This window comes from Oreochromis aureus, linkage group 13, assembly GCF_013358895.1.
Source record: "Oreochromis aureus strain Israel breed Guangdong linkage group 13, ZZ_aureus, whole genome shotgun sequence".
NCBI classification, from domain to species: Eukaryota; Metazoa; Chordata; class Actinopteri; order Cichliformes; family Cichlidae; genus Oreochromis; species Oreochromis aureus.
The window spans coordinates 25,750,507-25,756,427 of NC_052954.1; the positions used below are offsets into that span (position 1 = coordinate 25,750,507).

Genomic DNA, 5,921 nt, shown 5'->3' on the forward strand with positions numbered 1-5,921 from the left:
AGTTTCACACAAACATCATAAAAAAAGAGGATCGGATAACAAGACTTTTATGTCAAAAGTCAACCACGGACCAACTACATCACGTAGCAGCCGTGGAAGGTGGAAAAATAACTATTATGGGGATAATGAAGAACTTCAGATTCTAACAGCTTTATTATAACCGTGAAGAAATATTAAAATGGTTCAAAACGAAAGCTAATTTACAGAGCAAGGAGAGCGGCTCGTTTCACATTCACAGCACAAATATAACCGATAACCACACCTTTGTCTTTTAGTTTACCTTCTATAACCCGACAAGATGAAAAACAATCAGAAATGCGTTTAATAAGAACAATAGCAAAAAAAAGAAAAAGAAAAAACGAAATTAAACGTTTTAGCTTAAATAAACTTTATTTTGCTTGATTTTCTGGAGAAGAGCCATATTTTGCAGGCAGTGGTGTTCAGTCTGAAGGCTAAAGTGTGTTTTCTTCTCATTCAGTTGTTACGCAAACACAGTAAGGATGCGAAGAAAAAAGGTTTAAAACTTCTGACCCGCCTCTGACCCTTTATGGAGCTTATTACATAATCACATTTGTCTCATGGACTCCTCCCACCACACAGAGGCAGAGGCTTTAAAAACACAGATTTTCCAGCCTTCTTCCTCACCTGTAGCGCTTTGTCGGAAGCCGCAATGTTTTTCACGCTGTTTTCAGCAACCACCTGGACTTTGCTGGTCCTGCTTTTCACGCTGATATTACTGTGAGTATTCCTCGACTACTGTTTTGCAAGACAATCGAGCTTTATCTAAAGCCACCCGTACGTGGAATCTTGTTTCTCCTGTATTCCTTTTGTTTTAATGTCCAACTGACGATTTCAGATTTTCTCTGTTTTGTGACACAGGTACGGATTATGGCCATATCGGTTCTTCAAAAAGCTGGAGATACCTGGACCGAGGCCCCTACCTTATATTGGAACGATGCTGGGCTTAAGAAAGGTACGCACAGAAACCAAACTCACCTTAGAGACTGAGATATGAGCAGCTGACTGATTCTTTGAGAAGTGAGGAGGAAATATTTAATATCCTTATCAATCGTCACTATCACTGACCTGCCTGAGCTGTCTGTGTGTTTTTGAATGCACATGTCCTATTCAGTGGCATATTGACACTAAAACACATTTTACTTCTTGCAGGGATTTTTTGATTTTGACCTAGAGTGCCATGCCAAGTATGGGGACGTCTGGGGGTTAGTATTTACTTCATCAACCAGGAACTGCACACCCACACACACAGACAAAATAAATAAATAAGTAAAATTAAATACAAAAGTTCTGAATTCATTGTCAATAATGTGGCGATCTAAAGCAACTAAAAAACAAAACAAAAATGTGAATTGTGTTATTGTAAAAAAAAAAAAAAAGCTGTTTTCTTTTTTGCAGGTTGTACGATGGACGAACGCCGTTGTTAATGGTGGCCGATCCTGAGATTGTTAAAACTGTGATGGTGAAGGAGTGCTACTCTGTGTTCACCAACCGCAGGGTAAGAAGCTCCTCTTTCCATCATATACCAGAGTAAAAATTCAGCAAATCATATGTAGTACAATGCTGATATCTGCTCTCAGATTTCTGTTAAGTTGAATCATTTATTAGATTTCATGAAACCTTTGGACGTCCTGCCACTCCCCATAGAATGTAAAATATTAGCAAAACATAGGCACAAATACTTTCTCACTTTTTTACATTAACAAAATTGCTAGCAGTGATTTCGAAAGCAACTTAGGAAATGCTGCAGTTTATAGTGTCAGCAGCACTACAGGGAAAGACTGTTACCACATGAAATGTAAATGAAGTAATATTAAAATCCAACAGGCTGGACTTGCAGCAGTTCTCTGTGCTTTACACAAAGAGTTACACTTTTATTACTCAAGGGTTACATCAGCCAACACAGCAGCTGAAGAATATGAAGCAAACCAGGAAACACACTTCACTGTTTCACAAAAAAGCTACACAACAAAGACAGATGTTTAACATCTATCTCACTCTGTATGACAGAATCAAAGCTAATTTTATGAAGGTTTTATGTATTTAAACCTGTGAAGGTTCTCAGTCATCCAGGTCATCGTAGTCAAAGGAGTTTGCAAAGAAAAGCGTCTGGACTTCTTTGAGAAGAAGTCCAGACGCTTTTCTTTGCAAACTCCTTTGACTATGTATTTAAACCAATTCAAATCATCACATTATTGTTTCTGGTACTGCTTCCAGTACAGCTGAGTTTAAAAGGAGTTAGTAATATATAAATTATCAGCATTGTACTAGTGAGTGGTGTACTTTGAAACAGTTTTCTGACATGTGCTTATTTAATCAATCATCATTAAGCAGTGGTAGTAGTTAAGATATTTTTTAACATATATCACATATTTCCCCACATCTATATTATCAAACAAACCTGGAGAAAGAGGACGGGTTAATGATTACATTTTACTCAAACCTCTTTACACTGTAGTACGTATTTATGGTGATGCTGGTATTTGTTGTTTGTTTACTTTCCACTGTTGCATGTAGCCATGTGTGTTGATCTAGCCAAAGGAAGTTCTATATGAGCACACACAGAGAAGATACCAATTACATTACATTATACGTGCAAACCGATGAGGGAGATGTAAGCAAACATTGAGAGTTATTTCCTTTTCACAGGATGCTGGGTTTTTCACCGGACCTATGGAAGACGCTGTTGTAGTAGTCAAAGATGAAAGGTGGAAACGAATTCGCAACAGCGTGTCTCCATGCTTCACCAGTGGAAGACTGAAACAGGTTAATATATCTTAGTTCATTAAAAACTTATATCCCAAAAAGTTTCTTTTTCAGTGGGTGAAAGGTGGTGAAACATTTCCCCCACTGAAAACGCTACGTCCAGAAGAACAGAATCAACTTTTCTGGATTTCATTACCTGGATGATTGAGTATGCATCAAGACATAACCACTAATGTGATTAAACTGTATACAAAGTACAAAAAAAAGCCAGCAGTTCCCAGAGATGTTCTTATTTTTTTCACAGACATTGTTAAAGTTTGTAAAATAGAGAAAACGAGTTTACAAAAAATGTACCAACATCATCAGTGTGTTTTGATCTGTTTTCTTTCTACATTTCTGATAGACATGTAACATATAGAGAATATTAATAACATAATTTTCTTATTTTGTCTCCATTATATAAAAAAGGTTTTCCCCCTCGTTGCTCGCTATGCAGAACGACTGGTTGCAAAACTTGAGGAAGCAAATTTGGATGAACCCATCACTGTCAAACAGTATGTTGTTAATCAGAAATATGCAAACATATTAAATTGTTCATCCTAAAATAAATAATGCACTGACCACTTGTTTTTTCCAACTCTCATAGGTTTGTGGCTCCTTACAGTTTAGACACTGTGACCAGTGCTTCTTTCAGTGTGGAGATAGACTCCATAAACAATCCAAATGATCCTGTTAATGTTCAAGCGCAGAAGCTCCTTAAATTAAAAATGTGGCTTTTGTTATTAATAAGTATGTCCTTCTTTTGACTTTTAAAAACTCATTTAATGTTTTGTTTTCAGAAAGCAAACCCAATGGTATCTGCAGGATGTCAGATTTTGCTTATTCGGTCTGGTCTCATTTCAGTGGCAGTTCCCTTTGGTGGACGTCTGGCAAAGTTCCTGAACATGGAAATCATACCCAAGGACAGCGTTGCCTTTTTCTACAACCTCCTCAAGAAATTTAAAAACCAGCATCATGAAGACAAATCTGTAAGTATTAAATGTATAAAGGAACATCAACATTGTCGTGTCCATACACGTCCTGTTGTCTTTTTGATGTCTCTATCTTGATTATTTTAAAGCCAGAAGCAGCTTTTGGGATACTGCATGTTCACTGGCAACCTGTCAGTCACATAGTAGAGCATGCTTTATCCTCCTTTGCAACTCTATTGGGGACCATAATTTAAAAAGTAAACATATCGTTGATTGAAAAGGACATGAAACTAGTCACAGAGGCCATCAACTCATCAGAAATGTTTACAGACATGAGAGACAAATCTAGATGTATATGTTTTCCATATACATCTAGATTTGAAACCACAGGACTCACTCCCTGTAAGCTACGGGAAAATCATTTAGGGCAAACCCTGAAATCATTTGCCATCTTTTCTATACAGTCTATGCACACTGCAAACATTATTGATAATTTTCTTCTGCTGTTGACTCTCAATCATCCATCCACATGTGAGCACATTTGAATATTGTCTTTTCTGATGTAGGCTCGAGCAGACTTCCTGCAGGTGTTGATCCAGAGTGAGATCCCAGGAAAGACGTATAAGAACGATGAAGAACAACCAAGTAAAGGTATGTGTTTACCACAGAAGCAATCCAGAATATCCAGTCACTCACGTCACATTACTTTAGACAACTCAGGATCAGGGGTTTTCACACACATTTTTCTCATGACATCAATCTGCTCAAATGTCTCATACGCAAAAGAAAAGTCAGTCAGTATCATATATTATAAGCCAGGAGCTGGATGATCCAATCCAATCCAATTTTATTTATAAACCACTTTAAAATACCCAGCACAGGACCTAAGTGCTGTACAGAAAATAAGTTAGAATAACAGAAAACAGCAAAAATAAATAAATAAAGCACATAATACATAAAAATTAAAACAGCCCTATATTAAAAAAGAAAACAAGATAAAACGGCATAGAATCAACTAAAAACAACTAAAATAAAAAAATAAAAACCAACATCTCACGTGGTGTCATAGGCCAGGGTAAAGAGGTAGGTTTTCAGGAGTCCTAAAAGAATCCTAAAAGAAATGGGCAGCCAGTGAAGTGAAGCTAAAATAGGGGAAATGTGCTCAAGCTTTCAACTGCCAGTTAAAAGACGAGCTGCGGCATTTTGCACCCTCTGTAGATGAGTAATGTATGATGAACTGACCCCAATATAAAGTGCATTACAGTAATCCAGCCGAGTGCTAACAAAGGCATGGATCACTGTCTCAAAGTGCTGCTGTGAAGGAATTGGCTTTATTTTGGCCAGCTGCCTGAGCTGAAAGAAGCTAGATTTTACCACTGCCTTAATCTAATTGTCAAACTTCAGATCACAGTCCACTTTGACCCCAGGGTTTGTGACAGCTGGTTTAACACACTCGGCCAAGGTATCTAAATACACATTGGGGGTCTCAGTGGGGGTACCAAAAACCATCACCTCAGTCTTTTTATCACTGAATTTTAAAACGTTAAGAGACATCCAAGCCTTAATGTCATCAAGACACTGAAGTTATGGCTGTGTGGAGTATGTGTCTTTTTTCTTTAGAGGGACATAGATCTGACAGTCATCAGCATAAAAGTGGAATGCAATGCCGTGCTTTCTCAGTATAGAACCAAGAGGAAGCAGATATAAAGAGAAGAGGAGGGGGCCTAGAACTGAGCCCTGTAGGACCCCCCACCACCACCACCACCACCACCACACACACACACACACACACACACACACACACACCTCTGATAGAGGATCCGAGGTTCATAGAGCTTGACCGTCCACAGGGCCAAGAAAGTTAGAAGTACTAGCTACTGATTACTCTTAAATAAGATCATAAAATGTTCTTTCCATAGGTTTGACTGAACATGAGATCCTTTCCCAGGCCTTGGTCTTCATCTTTGGAGGCTACGAGACCACCAGTACCGCACTAACTAACATCCTTTATAATCTGGCCACCAACCCTGATGCGCTGCAGACCTTGCACAAAGAAATTGATGCTAACCTGAAGAAAGATGTACAGTAATTCATCACATAATTTGTTGCCATCCTCGATTCAGTGGTGGACGCCATTTTCATATTTTATTTTTATGTTTGCCTTCTTCTTTATATTTTGCCTAGGCACCCATTTCATATGAAGAGCTGACCGGTCTACAGTACCTG

General features: G+C 38.2%; 1 pseudogene; it reads left to right on the top strand.

Annotated features, from left to right (window-relative positions):
• The first annotated feature begins 603 nt into the window (after positions 1–603).
• LOC116325753 overlaps positions 604–5,921 on the top strand; it is a 19,393-nt pseudogene continuing 14,075 nt past the window's right edge.